General features: G+C 40.3%; 1 protein-coding gene across 9 annotated transcripts in view; it reads left to right on the top strand.

Annotated features, from left to right (window-relative positions):
• Nucleotides 1–16,649, top strand: part of RAP1GAP2 (RAP1 GTPase activating protein 2) — a 1,154,914-nt gene that overhangs the window by 916,153 nt on the left and 222,112 nt on the right. The window lies entirely within an intron of this gene.

Raw genomic sequence — 16,649 nt, 5'->3', positions numbered from 1 at the left:
CCATCTACCTATTTATCCATCTATCTTTCCCTCTATCTATCTATCTATCTATCTATCTTTCCCTCTATCTATCTATCCATCTACCTATCTATCTAGTATCTATCTATCTATCTATCTATCTATCTATCTATCCATCTATCAATCCCTCTATCTATCCCTCTATCCCTCTATCTATCTATGTATCTATCTATCTATCTATCTATCTATCTCTCTATCTATCTATCTATCCATCTATCAATCCCTCTATCTATCCCTCTATCCCTCTATCTATCTATCTATCTATCTATCTATCTATCTATCCCTCTATCTATCTATCTGTCTCACATATTTTCAATGACCAACAGTTTTCATACTATTTTCTATATTGTGCATGTATATCAGTAAAAAGAGTTGTGACGCTTCCCAAAATCAACACTTTTTTAAAAAATCATTGTTTAAATATATCTTATACCTTAAAATTATACGATAGATAGATGTTATGTTACTTATTTCGGAGATGAAGGCATTCATTAATTAACCTATTGACTTCTTGTAGGATAATTGCATGTAAGGCCACATCTAAAATATGGGATCCAGTTTTGGGCTCCATATATCATAAAGGACATTCAGAAGTTAGAATCCGTTCAAATGCGGGCAACTAGACTACTACAAGGAATGGAGGCCTCCCATATGATGAGAGGCTAAAAAAGTTAGATCTGTTTAGCTTAGAAAAAAGACGTGTCAGAGATCTCATTTATATGTATAAATACATGTGTGGTCCATATAAAGGACTGGCACATGACTTATTCCTTCCAAAGACAATACTAAGGACCAGGGGGCCTCACTGCGAGTGGAAGAAAAGCGAATCCGACAGCTAAATAGGAAAGGGTTCTTTACAGTTAGAGCAGTCAGACTGTGGAATGCCCTGCCACAAGAGGTAGTAATGGCAGATACTATAACAGCTTTTAAAAAAGGGCTGGATGATTTCCTCAGTACACACAACATTGTTGTTATAAATGATTTAGTGACGAAATGTATAATTGGTGGAGGAGGGTTGAACTTTTGTCAACCTATGTAACGAGCTATGCACATGATGTCTACATAGAACAGCTGTAAGAAGCTTCATACCTATAAAATATTTAATTACATTCTCTGCTGACAAGGTCATGCTGCTATCACGTGTACAATGTTAAAAGTTATTAAAAAAATAAGTCAAAAGTTTAGAGCACTTTATAAAGTAAGAATGTACATAGAAATGAAGGAAAGCACATCTATCGAAGAGTCAACTGTTAAATTTATGTAATTTATTATTTAAGTATCATACAGATGTTAATATTCTAGAATATCGTGAATGTAGATTATTGGGAATTTGAATTATGGATGTGTAAGAACTATGGCCCCGATTCCCCAAGACTGATGAGTTTCATGTCAGTCTTGAGAAGGGGGGCATTCTAGAGTCACATGCCCCTGATTAAGGAGGACACCTGTATGAGTGAGGCATGTCGAAGAAGTGTTGTGTGCCTCCATATGCTTCACCACAAATCTTACTCTCGCCAAGGACTGGAGTAAAATTCCTGACTTAAGGAATGTCACCACTTCTCATGAGTTAGACGAGCTGTGGTGCCATGCCCCCATCACACCCCAGCTCTGCAAAACTGGAGTAAAAATGCCAAAAGTCGTAACATTTTTGCACATTTTTACACAAAAAATTGCGACTTTACAAAGCCTTGTACACTAGAATTTTGGTGTAAAGGATTTGATGAATCAGGGCCTATGTGTAGATTTGATGAATTGATAATAATATGATGCCATTGTAGCTTTTCAACAACAGAGCATGTAAACAAGCTTTGAGACCCCGTGAAAAATCTATGAATGATCCCTCTAAATATTTGGCTTTTTTTACAGCATTGGTCTCCTATGGGACCATTCTGTGGAGGCCCCATGACCAAAAGTGATCACAGCTTTCTGGAGCAACCTGTAGTCTGCTGAAATATCCACAATTCTGCATATACTGTACATTATTTGAAAATTCCTAGTAGTAAAGAATAGAACTTATGAAAACAGTTGACTTTACTGGAACTAGTATTTCTAAAATTATCCTTTGGAAGAATTTGCCCTATAGAAACCCAATTTTAAGGCTGTCCAACTTAAGGCCCCGTTACATGCTACAATTTATCTGATGATCTCAGTAGCGATGTGACACGCCCAGATCCTTGCTACGATTTGCCGAGATCGCACATAGGTCATTTAGTAGCGGTCACACGTACACATCTCACAAACGACACAACATCGTTCAGCAATACATTGTTTGACCAAGGCGGTCGTGTGGATGTTGTTCATCGTTGGCAGGGTGTCAAACGTAGCAATATGTCGGCTGCGTTCCAAACGACAAACAATGTTTTGAAACTGAACGATATGTCAACGATCAACGATTTTGAACCTATTTGCGATCGTTCGGAGTCGCACGTAGGTGTCACATGCAACGACGTCGCTAACGATGACGGGAGTGCGTCACGGAAACCGTCAGATAAATCGTAGCCTGTAACGGGGTCTTTAGACTCATCTATTGGGTTTTAACCAAAATGTAAACATGGCTCCCATCTTGGCATTTTTGTGGCAGTCAGGTAATTAAACCCATAAAACCATCCCTCATTTTCTTTTGTGAAATGTGCATGAATATATTTCAACTTTTCCTGTTTATCCATATTCTTTAGTAATATAAACAAAGACATATCGATTTATGAGAGAGAACAGGAACCGTGTGAAACAAATGGCACATGGAAACACATGTATGCAGTAGTGACTTTAGCCGGGGGCGGTTGTAAACCACTTAATCTATTGTTTTTTGTTCTTACTGCCTGTAGCATTGTTTTTCTTTATTGTGACCTGCTTGACAACTTTAAAGCACAATTTTCCTCTTAATTGTGTCTATTGTAAATATATTTCTTGTGGTGATAATTCTTACAAGTGTTTAAAACTTGACTTCTTAAGCTGCATTTACACTGAAAAATAATCGTGAACAAGTGTTCTTAAAAATGCTCATTTCACCATTATCTTGTCATGTAAAAAGTCTGCCGATCTCGTCATCAACAAGCAAAATACTCATTGATTGGGTGAAATGATCGTTTGAGTGTGAGATGTAATGATACAGATCTGATCTCCTGGTCTACCCTCCTGTATGAGTCTGTGTGGGGGAAGGGCAGTGCAGATGAATTTAGCTGCGTCACAAACCCAGCTTTCTTCCTTTTATAGGCTGGTCACCTCTGCTGTACTGCCTTTTCCCCCACACTGCCTGTTCTATGTCAGTAATCACACTCACTGTATGACTTTTGTAACTTATATTTGCTCTTCAGTGAGATCACAGCAGGCTATCATTATTTCTCACACAGGAGAAGCCAAGAACAGACAGGTTACTTCTGTGTGAGATGTAATGACTACAGAGTGCAGAGTGACTACATGTTGTCTTGAGCACAACAGACATATACTGTATATGTGACACTGACACATGTTCGGATAGGCAGTGTTGGGGAATAGGCAGTACAGAGAGGTGACCTTGCTATAAGAGAAGGAGAGCTGATAGAAGGGTTTATAATATGAAACAGCTGAACTCCCTCCTTAATAAGTCACGCAGGAGGTTAGACCAGGAGACCAGGGCTGTATCATTACATCTCAGACACTGAGAAATTTTCTCTTAGCTATGGTGGGGCATGTTGTTCTTTACTTTGAGTGTTGCTGCCTTCTTATGATTGGGCAACATCTTACAATGGAAAAGTGTTTGATAAAACTTAGTTGGAATTATGGAAAATAAAGTCATTAGGGGCCAAATACTTTGATTACTAATATCCATGCAATGGTGGTAAGAGGTGAAATAGAAAAAAAAATGTTTTATTACAACTGCAGCAGCCACTGTTATATCCTGTGTTGAATTCTTTTGGAAAATCCTCTTTAACAACTTGTTTAAATGTTATCTATGAATAGTGTACAAAAAGAAATAAACCATCTAAATATAATACGTGGGCATACATACGGTAGTGCAGACCATGGAGTTGCCCTTGTTACTTTGACCAGGATACAAGACCAGTTTGGCTGCATCTCATATTTAGTATGTATGGTGGACTTGTGCAGAGACTTCTTTTAAAGAGTCTGCAAACATGAGTGCAGAAAACTAAGGCTGAGGCCACACGGGGATTTGTGCGAGTCCTCACATGACACTCGGCACAGGCTCGCAGCACAGCAGGAGCTGAGTGTCATTTGAGTGTCATGCGACTGTGGTCCGATCGTGGGCCGGGGGGGCCGGCGCTGCAAAGGGGGGGCCAGAGCTGAGAAGGGGTGGGCCGACGCTGCAGAGGGGAGGGAGGGATTTATCTCCCTCTCTCCTCCGTTGCTGGCTGATGCGATTCTCGCCCTGCACTCACGGTACACTGGTGTAACGCAAGAGCACTGCGATGTTTCTCTTGCCCCCATAGACTTGAATGGGTGCGAGTGGAACAGAATCGCATTGCACCCACAGCATGCTGAGACTGTTTTCTCGGTCCGATTAGGGCTGAGAAAATAATCGCTCATGGGAGCTGGCCCATAGAGTAATATTGGTCAGAGTGTAATGCGATTTTTTGTATCGCTTTCCACTCGCACCGTTTTTTTGCCGTGTGTCCTAGGCCTTACCTAAAGGAATGAGCATCCAGCCTGCTGGTCCAAAGTAGTCCTGGTAGTGTTTTTGCTTGCAGAAGAAAAAGGACCTATTTTAATATTTCCTACGAGGTCCTCTCACCTGTAATAATACTAAAATGCATCTGTACCCAGGAGAAAATATACAGTGATACTAAAAGGGTTACAGTATTCTTCCAATCTTCCTCATTAATCAGATACAACTCCATCAATCTAATGACAAGACAAGGATCTTGGAGAATACGTGCTATTTTCCATTACTTAATAGCAAATTATAATCTATGCAAATCAGGACATGCAAACTATCAGTCGACTTGTAAGCTGTGAAGAGTTTTCTTATTATGTTTTGTGCTGTCAAAACACATTCCTCTAAAAAGTAAAAATAAAGGTGCTAATTGAATAAAGTAAGTGTGCTTATAGCACAAACTGATAAAGCGATGGAATCTAAACTCAGGAACCTTGGCATCACATTTCACCTTTTGATATCAAAAGTTAAAGGGGTATTCCCATCTCTAAGATCCTATCCCAATATAATAATAATATTAACAAATACCTCCAATTAAAAATGTAATATAGTTCTCCTGATTAGCTATGTCTCTTACCTCATGTGCAGGGCATTGCAGCTTAGGTGTCCATGGTTATGACCACAAGCTCAAACAACTGTTACTTTATGAGTAGACATAGCCATGGATACCTAAGCTGCAATGCCCTGCACATGAGGAAAGAGACATAGCTAATCAGGAGAACTATACTACATATCTAATTGGAAATATTTGCTAATATCATTATTACACCTAAAACATATTGGGATAGGATCTTGGAGATTGGAATGCAACTTTAAAACATGAAGAGAACCCAATTTCTTGGCAAAGGAGGCACTGTGTCTAATTCTCCCACTCAAGACTAAACAATCACTAAGCTTGGGGAGATCAGTCAGAGAAAACACTGCCGGCAGCCAGCAAAGGTGCTCAACACAGTGAAATCCTAGGTGCATTGCCCCCTGGGAAGTATGCAAATACCGGAGGGATACCTGGCTATTTTCTGTGTCGAGACTCCTAACAGAGGCTCCACGGAACTTTTTTGATTTGCATAATTCTCCCACTCAGATCACTATTCTACCTCAGCCATTAATTTGGCTTTTAAAAGGGGTTGACGACATTTCTTTTCATATGATGGGTTTTGATTTCTTCATTATAGACCTGTATCTGGTATCACTTGTCACCATAGATTTACCAGTCATCACTTAAACTGCTCTTTAATAGTTCAGCTATCCAAACTTTGTCTTGATGGCAGTTTCCATTCATTTATATAAGGATCCTAACCACCTTTCGACTGAAAGCGATGTGGGTTCTGATGTCACGATAGTTGTTAGTTTCATTGATAGGATCCACATGTACTCATATGTATCCTTGGATATGCCATACATATCTCTTTAAAGGGTTCTAGGTTATAGTAAATTAGTCTAATATATGAATATATATATATTTATATGTATATATATATATATATATATATGATACATTTTCCCATCTTACATGTTTTAGATCACTCTTTGAGGGAATTAGGTGAAAATCTTCACTGATAAGTTGTCGTGTATGAATTCCACTATGCATATTAGAGCAAAGTCACCAATTTTGGTGGGACTAGCTGACAATTTTATGTGTATTGCTACTTTCACATCCTCCTTCACCAGAGAATGTTAGAATGTTGGGAAGACCTTATCCTTTTTTTCTTAGTGAGATAAGACATTGTCATCATAGTTTTAAGGAATAAATATTGAAAGTGGTATGGGCACTTTAGAGGGGTTGTCCAAGACTGATGGTAACAATTGATGACCTATAGGTCCATAGGATGATTTATAATTATGAGATTGGTAGGGGTGCAACACCCAACACAACTGGCGGACACAGACAGAAAATATATATGAGCCCTTTGAAGCCCAACCGCTCATCAAAATGCACAACTCTGCCAGCTTTGGAGGTAGGAATAAGCCCCCTTTCCTCTTGTGCCCCTGTGCGGCTGCACAGGGTGCACCAATGATATTGGGTGGGTCTTCAATTGCAGGGCCACGAGTCTCCTCCGCAGGAGACCGCAGATGCTTGTGCCCATGATCAGGGTTCAGGCAGTTGCAGTTTTTTTTTCTCTGTTCTCCCTATGGAAAACACTTGCATCTCTGCAGTAAAGAATTGACTGCTGTGATTCGGGAAGCCGCACCGCAGGTCAGTTTCGCTGCGGGAAAAACAAACACAGTGAATGGGATTTCTACTAATCCCATTCACTGTGCTTATACTGTACAAAGCAGTGTTTTGGATGCAGCGAAAACACGGTGTGTCCAAAACGCTGTGAACCCTGATCATGGGCACGCAGCCTTAACTATCCAACAGATAGGTAATCAGTTGTTATGTGCTAGACAACCCCTTTAAGTATCGGTGCTGGTCAACTGATGGACACAAAGGTGCAGGAATCAGATAACTATAGTGTGAACCGTTGACCTGTGTGGCCAGGACAGATTTTTATCATTTATGAAAAAACAATGGAAGCTCCTCAGGACACTTTGCTATCTGCAGGGCATCACTTTCTACTTCTTCAAAACGTCATCTGATAGTTTTCTCTACGCCAATGAGTTAAGTACTAGAGCTGTATACATTAGTAAATGAAAGATACTGTCATGTAGCACTGCCTGGAACTCAGTTTTGAAGAAACCTTACCTTGTTTTAGTAGGTGTTAAAATTTTAATGACAGAGCATGCAAGTCTAAATAATTATGAAACCCCAACGGTTTATTCAAAGGGACAGCTTGAAGCATTGTTTACGTAGACTTCCCCATTGACTGCCCTATGCTCTTGCATTTTTAAACACCTGATAACATGTAGTGCTCTTATGTGATAAATTTTATATGTGAATGGGAATAAAGTGCCATGTAAAGCAGCATGTGAATGCGGGGAAACTTCTATTGTCTATTGTAAACTCAATTTTGTGACAACATCACTTCTCAATATTTTGTAAGAAACATAAAACACCATAGATGATTTCTCATATCTTTATACAGATTTTTCCATGTGTGTATGTTGAACCTTAAATCCAGCTTTTTAGATCTCACAAATAATATTTATTAAAGGGAACCTGTCACCAGATTTGTCTCCTATAAGCTGAGGCCGCCAGTAAGGGGTACTTTACACGCTGCGATATCGTTACCGATATCGCAAGCGAGCATACCCGCCCCCGTTGGTTGTGCATCACGGGCAAATCGCTGCCCGTGGTGCACAACATCGCTTGCACCCGTCACACAGACTTACCCGCCCTGCGATGTCCCTCTGGCCGGCGATCCACCTCCTTTCTAAGGGGGCGGGTTGTGCGGCGTCACAGTGACGTCACACGGCAGCCGTCCAATAGAAGCGGAGGGGCGGAGATGAGCGAGACGTAAACATCTCACCTCCTTCCTTCCGCATTGCCGGTGGAGGCAGGTAAGGAGATGTTTGTCGCTCCTGCGGTATCACACATAGTGATGTATGCTGCCGCAGGAACGAGGAAAAACATTATACCTGTCACAGCAGCGATATTAAGGAAATGAGCGACGTGTCAACGAGCAACGATTTTTCACATTTTTGTGCTCGTTGATCGTCACTCATTTGTGTTACATGCTGCGATGTCGGTAACGGCGCTGGATGTGCGTCACTAACGACGTGACCGCGACGATATATCGTTACCGATATCGCAGCGTGTAAAGTACCCTTAAGCCCTTATACACAGCATTCTAGAATACTGTGTATAAGAGCCCACGCCACTCTGTAAGATGTAAAAATCACTTTTATACTACTCACCTAGATGGCGGTCCACTCTGATGGGCGTCGCTGCACTCTGGTCCGGCGCCTCATCTCTGCTGCAATCGTGGTCCTCCTTCTACCCAGTCCAGTGTGGATGACATGTCCTATGTCATCCACACAGGCCAGCAGTGCGGTCCTGTGCAGGCGCACTTTGATCTGCCCTGCTCAAGGCAGATCAAAGTATTGTAGTGCACATGCGCGAGCGCTCTTTCACCATTCCTCGCACATTCGCATTGCAGTACTTTGCTCTGCCCTCAGCACGGCAGATCAAAGTGCTCCTGTGCAGGACCTCAATGCCTGCCTGTGTGGATAACATAGTACATGTCATCCACGCTGGGCTGGGTTGAAGAAGGATCACGATCAAAGCAGAGAGCAGGCACTGGATCGAAGAGCATTGACACCCATCAGACCGGACCGCCATTTAGGTGAGTATTATAAAAGCAACAGGTGTTTTTTACATTCTACACAGCAGCCTGACCTCTTATATACACTATTCTGGAATGCTGTATATAAGTGCTCAGTGGTCGGGGGACGCAGCTTATAGAGGCCAAATCTAGTGAAAGTTTCCCTTTAACAGGACTGTAGTAAATATCTTGCTTTGTGAATTCTCCAACTATTGGGAAGCCATGACCTTGGAACACAATATATTCCTGGCATAGTAGATATAGTATGCATATTTACTTTTCGTACATAGAAGTCTACAACCATGTGTTTCATAGGACTGTATGCTGTATTTGTCACTTGTCTGCAACTTTAAATAGCTGTTGAGCAAACATATTGTTCTGAGTCAGGGCTTATTATATTGTCGATGAAAGCATATGTTGGTAAAGGTAACCCTCACAATGCATAATTACACATTAGCACATTTGCTCTATTTTACCCAGGCACCGAAAAGAACATTTTTTTTCAAGAATTGTTTTCCATCAACGCAGCCACTAAACATATTTTGATGATATTATTCCTTTGAGAATTTATTTTCATATGCGTAATTAAACAGAAGTTTAGATAACGATGCAACTAATTATTACAAAAATGCTTTTTTATGCAAATCCTGAAATGGTTCATTATGTTGATGACTAGTCATACCTATGAGACACCGTGGGTTCAATATGTGGTAAGCCCTTTAGACTCTAGAACTGCAGAAGTTTTATCTTTAGGCATTAACATTTTGTAAAAGGAAAAACACAAGGTGGCACCTGACTATTTAAGACTTGGTTTTATGAGCTTATGTTGTGATAACGTTCCCTTACACCTGTTGGCACCAAGTTCTTGCAACAAGATCAAGTTCTACAAGAAAAGTTGGAAGTAGACGTAGCATTGTGTTCTCCTCCATTAGCCTAGCTTTCAAGCATGGTTACTAGTGAAGAGCGAGCACTACCATGCTCAAGCGCTTGGAACTCGTATTGAACAGTTTGACACTCAGATGGGCAAGACTTGAGCTCCCAAGTATAATGGAAGTCAATGGGAAACTCGAGCATTATTCCTGAAAATCTTCCGGAAGAATGCTCAAGTTCCCCATTATCTTCTATATACTCGGTACATGAATTGAGCCTGTCTGACTGCTCGTTTCGATCACCCGAGCATGGTGGTGCTCGCTCATCCCTACTGGTTACTCAACAGTTAGCAATGTTGCCTTGCAGTTTTAAGGTCCTGGGACCAAATACAACCAAGTACAACATCTGCGTAGAGTTTAGATGTTCTTTCTGGGTATGCAACACTTTTGCAGCCTATCATTTCCAACCCTATTTTGACTAATAAATACGAAACACAGCCACACCATGATTTAACAAGTTGGTATGTAATAGAATGAAAAATCAAAATACATGATGGGATATAGGACCCAGACCGGTTGCTAATTAGTATGAATAAGGAGGAGAAAAAAGACGCGACCACAACGCCTGAAAGTGCAAGAGTGATCACTCTTGCACTTTCAGGCGTTGTGGTCGCGTCTTTTTTCTCCTCCCTATTCTGACTAAGCCTGCAAAGCTAATATATTAAACAATACTTTATACCCTCTTAGGGCTAATGCAAAATATGCTATGTGCCATAAAAAATGCTGGTGTAGATGGTCTCCACAGACATCAGTATCCAGATGTGATTGCTTCTAAAGTTTGACGTCCTATATAGCTACATGCCTGAATCTAAGCTCCTTTCTAGGTCTTCTTAGGCTATGTTCATACAAGTTTTAGATGAGTTTTTCTTTAGAGCAGATCAGCTTCAAAAATGCTTGAAAAATTGTTTCTATTTAATTCTACGGGTAATTCATTAACCTGAAAAGGTTGAAAAAAAGCCTGGTGGAAAAAAATGTTAATATCACGTCTTGGAAGCAGTTCTTGATAGAATACCTTTAGGATAAAAAAACTCTTGGGTTATGTGAAAATTTAGACCCTGATACATCAAGACTGGCAATTTTTATGCCGTTTTCGATGAGGACGTGTCATGGAGTCAGACACTCCTTATTTATTATGAGCAGTATGCCTCTTAAAGGTGCTCTAAAAATTTGTAATCCTTATGTTCCTCCCCAGTTAAATAATAAAACCTATATTCACCTCTGGTGCTTTACTCGCGGTGTAGGCACTGACAGTATCAGGGATCGTATGACAATTTTATGGCAGACAGTCTTTGCAGCTGATCAGCACTGGCTTTGCTCTCCCCTCCTTTGGACAAATCGGACATCTACAGTTAGTGTTAGCTGCAGAAGAGAGAGTAAAGTCAATGAACATTGGTTGCAGGGATTGTTTGACATAATGTCATTAGATCCCCAGGAGTGGCAATGCCAACACCGCACCAGAGGTGAGTATGGGTGTTATTATTTTACTACAGAGAAACACAGGGATTGAGAAGAGAAGTTGTCCAAGTAATTAATCACCCCATTAATGAATGAGAAGCTGCTGAAAAGTGGCATGCACCTCCAAGCATCTCACCAGAAATCTAACTCCAGTCAGGGATTGGAGTAATACGGGCGTCACACGAGACGAGCTATCGCGTGATGCATCGTCGGGGTCATGGTTTTCGTGACGTACATCCGGCATCGTTTGCGACATCGTTTCGTGTGACACCTCCGAGCGATGCAGAATCTCTCACAAATCATGAGTCGTGTACTTGTCGCTTATTTTTAAAAAATGGTTTATTTTTAATGGCGCCGATTGTTCATCTTACCCAGGGCAACACACATCGCTCCGTGTGACACCCCAGGAACGATGAACACAGCTTACCTGTGTCCCGCGGCTCCCGCCGGCTATGCAGAAGGAAGGAGGTGGGTGGGATGTTTACGTCCCGCTCATCTCCGCCCATCCGCTTCTATTGGCCGGCCGATGTGTGACGTCTCTGTGACGCCGAATGTCCCTCTTCCTTCAGGAAGTGGATGTTCGCCGCCCACAGCGAGGTCACTTAGCAGGTAAGTGAATGTGACGGGGGTTTAACAACTTTGTGCGCCACGGGCAACTAATTGCCCGTGACACACAAACGACGGGGGCGGGTACGATCGCTCGTGCAATCGCATGATAGATCGTACCGTGTGAAGCCCGCATAAGATTTATACCACAATGCATCATGAATTAGTTGAGCTGTGGCATCATGCCCCCGTCCCTGCCAGCTCTGCAAGCTTTGGTGGAGCGAGGAGAAACTGGCTAGAAAATGACGAAATTTGCACCTTTTTTGTGGAACTCAGCGTTGTGCACAAAATGTTGGCGAGTGTGGATGACATAGGACGCGTCATGCACCCCGGCTTCAGAAGAAGGACGACAAAGATGGCCAAAAGTTGAGGCACCAGCACCAGAGAACGAAGATGCCCATATGACCCAACTCCACTGAAGCGACCATTTAGGTAAGTATTATAAAGTGATTTTTACATTCTTCACACAGAATGCTGTATATAAGAACCCAGTGGTGGTGGCCGCAGCTTATAGGCCTCAAAACTGGTGAGAAGTTCCATTTAACCCCAGAAATCTTGCATAATGGCTTTGATGTATCTGGGACAGAGTCTTCAAGCTGAGTTTACAAGTTGTAAACTGAGTGGAAACTCAATGTTTTTGAGGAGTTTTGAGGAGGATTTGGAGAGTTTCCACCAGTTTTCACTCTAAAAACTCCTCAAAAAGCCTTGCATGCACATAGTCTTAATAAAAAACGTCTTCAAAACTGCTGCAGGCAAAAAAAAACTCTTATAAAAACTCCTCAAATTTTCAAGAAAGGACTGTTTTCTTGAGCGCCTCTTAAAGCTCTCCTTCCAGACCTTATCTTGTGCCATGATTACAACACACTTGCCACCACTATCAATGTTAATAACCATCGATCGAAATATTAGGGGTTATTTTTGCAATTTTCTATATTACTTTTTCGCGTTGAACTTGTTCACGGTCTCCTGATATTATATTCGTGTCAGCTCAGGTGACCATGCCAGTATGTTTGAGGCTTAACATTTAATGAATACGCTACACTGTAATTTAATTTACTTACATTCATAAATTATTCTAATTTTATATGAATCAATGCAACTTTTTGAATTTAATTTATTTCATTCTTGAGATTTTCTATTGCTTACATGGCTTATATAAACACTTTATCATAAAAATTGAATACCAACTTCAGTTGGATATAAAGTGGAGGTACTGAATGTACAGCCCTGCCCTGACTGTATAAGTATTGTCCATGTGTGAATAGGAGCTGATTACATAATAAGTGATTATGGAAAAAATCACAATGTCCGTTCCAGAAATGCTGCTGAGATGTTACATAACAGCCGTCAGGGTAAGTGCACGCATTATTAAAGTCACAGACGTTCACTTCAGGACCTATGCTTTGAAGAAGCGGTACATGCTTAAGTGGGGCAGGTCCAGGAACAAAGAGAGTTTAGTCGTTTTTTGGTTTAACAACTATTGTATAATTTATTTATTTTTTTCTCATGCAGCTTTTTTTTCTAATAATTTTTATACAAATACATCTTGTGGCTTTCTTTTCAGCACTTTTAGACATATACTTTAAAAAATATTAAAATAAAAACAACACGTTGTTATGTGAAATCATATGGTATAGCTCTAAAAATACTCCTTGTGTATTTGGAATTGTGTACTAATAAGTTAGATATATTACATGCCTATGTTAGGGACGCGGGACACAAGTGATCCCTTTTCGATCTGACCGTTGTTCCAAATTAAAATATCGTGTGTGCACGACGAGAAAGAATAATAATTAATTAAATCAATTATAAACTCCCTCACACGACAGAAGCTGAGGCAAAACTGAAATCTTTATTCTTGGACAGCTAGACCACGAAGTAAAAGGGGTGTAAACAAAAGTTTTAGTCCAATCAAGTATCGTAGGTCGGGGCTTCATGACGTATAGGATCTGCATATCCTCTCTTTGATTGGACAGTCCAGACTCCAGGAATTTCTTTTGTCCATCTGTCTCGAGTGCAAACAGGATACGGCAGCCATCTTTGAGAATACATGTGCTGATATATATATATATACAGTGTATATATATATATATATATATATATATATATATATATATATATATATATATATATATATATATATATATATATATATATATATTGTTTTAAGGGAGAATACACTGAATATGCAATATACCTATATAAACGTATTAGTAGAAGAGTAAAAGAGAACAAAGACATGCATAGATATGTGTGTTAGTTTACATCTACTGAACTATATACCTGAGTCTATGAAATGGCTGAATTAAGTTTTTTTGTATACTCAATTCTTGTCCTCAACACCTATTTTGGGGTGATTGAGATAGGAGTATCAATCCATAATGATACAGTAGGTGGAGCAGTGTTTTTTGTTCAGTTATCTATATGTGTTATGTTTCAGTTGTTTTTAAAGCATTTTTGTTACATTTTTTATTTGTATGATCTGTCCTTCATGGAGGATAAAAGATCATAGTGGGTCTTGTTACGTTATACCTTTTTCACTGTAAATTGATCTACAAGGAAAATTTGGCCTCTTAGGCCAGATTCTCACATCTATGTTGTTGGTCCTAGTAGGGATCATCCATGATGCCCGGACCAGCCATGGTTGCCTATCCTGAGCTTCACAGACTCATAGGCATTAAGAAGCTGTCTATTTCAGGTCAGGAGACCTGTGGCTGGTTCATGGATCATGGTTTGTTCTCATTTGGTGAAAGACATATGTATAAACTAACCTTGCTGTGTTTATTGATTCCTACAAGGGGTATCTCGGAAATCAAGGGAGCTGATGATCAGCACCCACATAGGTATCTTGTTGAGTGATGTATGAGGGAACAGACATCAACAAGGTCCCTGGCAGTCTCAATCAGTGTTTATCTACCTACTGGCTGGTCCACCCTGTTGTAAATTTAAAGTAACTGATCCTTAATAAAGTGGCGCTGTCATTTTATTTTATTTTTTTAAAACTTAGTGACTTGAAAAGTTCTGATAAGTTGAGTCCGGGTTGCCAAGATCCCCACCTATGTCTAGAAGAATAAGGGGACATCCCTTTGATTTTCCTGGGTTCCATAGAGAGATGTGGAAGGACACTATCTAAACTAAGCTAATGGCTGCTATATCAATGACCCCCAGTCACATAGTGATCCCCCTCTATATTGGGTCTGTGTGGGATAGAAATATCAAATTAATGCCTTTATAACGCTGGGGTGCATTTAGCAGTGTTACTTGTAATGAGGAGGGTTAACTTTTATCTGCACACTTTAAAAGTCTGATAAGGTTTGTCCTACACCCTGAAAGTCATACAGGAATATCCTTGTGTTCATTTCTCAATATGAGTCTGGTGAGTGTTACTTTGCTTCATTCCGAGTCTATGCATTTTCCATTAATGTTTCTTTTGCGTTTGGTTTACAATGGATTTTATGTTTGTAGCCTAAACTGAATTTCAGAACAGTTTAAGGCTAGTGAACAAATATAAATACGTACAGGGACTCTGGACTAGTGGGGCCCTAGAAGACAGGACCCTAGACACGTGTTGGCTTTGGAGCACATAATCTTCTGTGTCACTGGCAGAAATGACGATAACATTTTTCTGAGGGGACTTTGCTCATCAGAAACTGATCGAACATTGGTAGTGTACCAGTATCCCGACATTCTTCTATTATGAGCTACTTTATATATAGTTTTCCCACACAAAAAAAGTTTTTTTCTGTGTGTTGAGGGTGTGACTTTATGTCATAACCATTACTGCTAAGTGGGATGCTCTCTATGAAAGGTGAAAATCCTCTCTTGGAAGGTTTTAGTAGACCACTTATGACTTTGTTGGTGCCAATCATGAATACAAGACCTTCATTTGAAAGCAATTAGGTAAAATTAGGAAACCGGTAGTAAATGTGTCATCTGTGCTCCACTCCTGTAATTTGGTTTAAGTTGTGATCTGTGTCCTGGTTCATATGGAAAAGCTTCAAAAAGTTATATTAGGCTCAGTAAATACATTTCTAATGTCCTGTAAGTAATATAATTCCTCTCTTCAGCAGTACATACTGAATAGGAAATGTATTCCTACCGGGGTTCTCCTTTAGCCCTCTGCAGAATACAAACACTTTTACTGTATACTATCATTGTAGAGATCATGAGCCCAACTTCACAGTCAATGGCTGTAATATTGATAACCTATATCGTAATAATTTGGGGGCTAATCAATAACTGTATACATTGGTGGAGTCCATTGGCTTTCTTCAGGTCCATTTTCATGTGGCAGCTGAAGTATTAGGGTTTACACTGGCGTATAAATCGGAAAAGTGTAATCCGATAAAAAATCAGATTCCACTCGGATCAGCGTTATTCAGTGAGGCCGTGCTGATGTCGGATTTTATTGTCAGCTGTACTTGACCTGAGGTAAAAAATCGCAGCATGGTGCATATGATCATATAAAACGGCCGGTGCAAGTCAATGGATGCCAGAAAATAAAAAGGGATCACACGGGCCATCCATATGCCGTCGGATTTTAACAGGTACATTACCATTCTGTAGCACAAAACACTGTACATGGGACTATAATAAATGATTGGTGAATAATAGCTGCCGGTAAAAAAAACAAACGCATGTCATACGGATGGCATAAGGATGCTAGGCAGGAAAAAAATTGCACTCACATAGTACTCGCATAACATCCGGAATGACATACGGTATGACACTCTTCCAACTGGTTGAAAAATGGACCGACGTTTGTATACGCTAGTGTGAGTGTACATA

Source organism: Anomaloglossus baeobatrachus, chromosome 2 (genome assembly GCF_048569485.1).
Source record: "Anomaloglossus baeobatrachus isolate aAnoBae1 chromosome 2, aAnoBae1.hap1, whole genome shotgun sequence".
Classification (NCBI taxonomy): domain Eukaryota; kingdom Metazoa; phylum Chordata; class Amphibia; order Anura; family Aromobatidae; genus Anomaloglossus; species Anomaloglossus baeobatrachus.
This window is presented reverse-complemented; position numbering and strand designations above follow the sequence as displayed.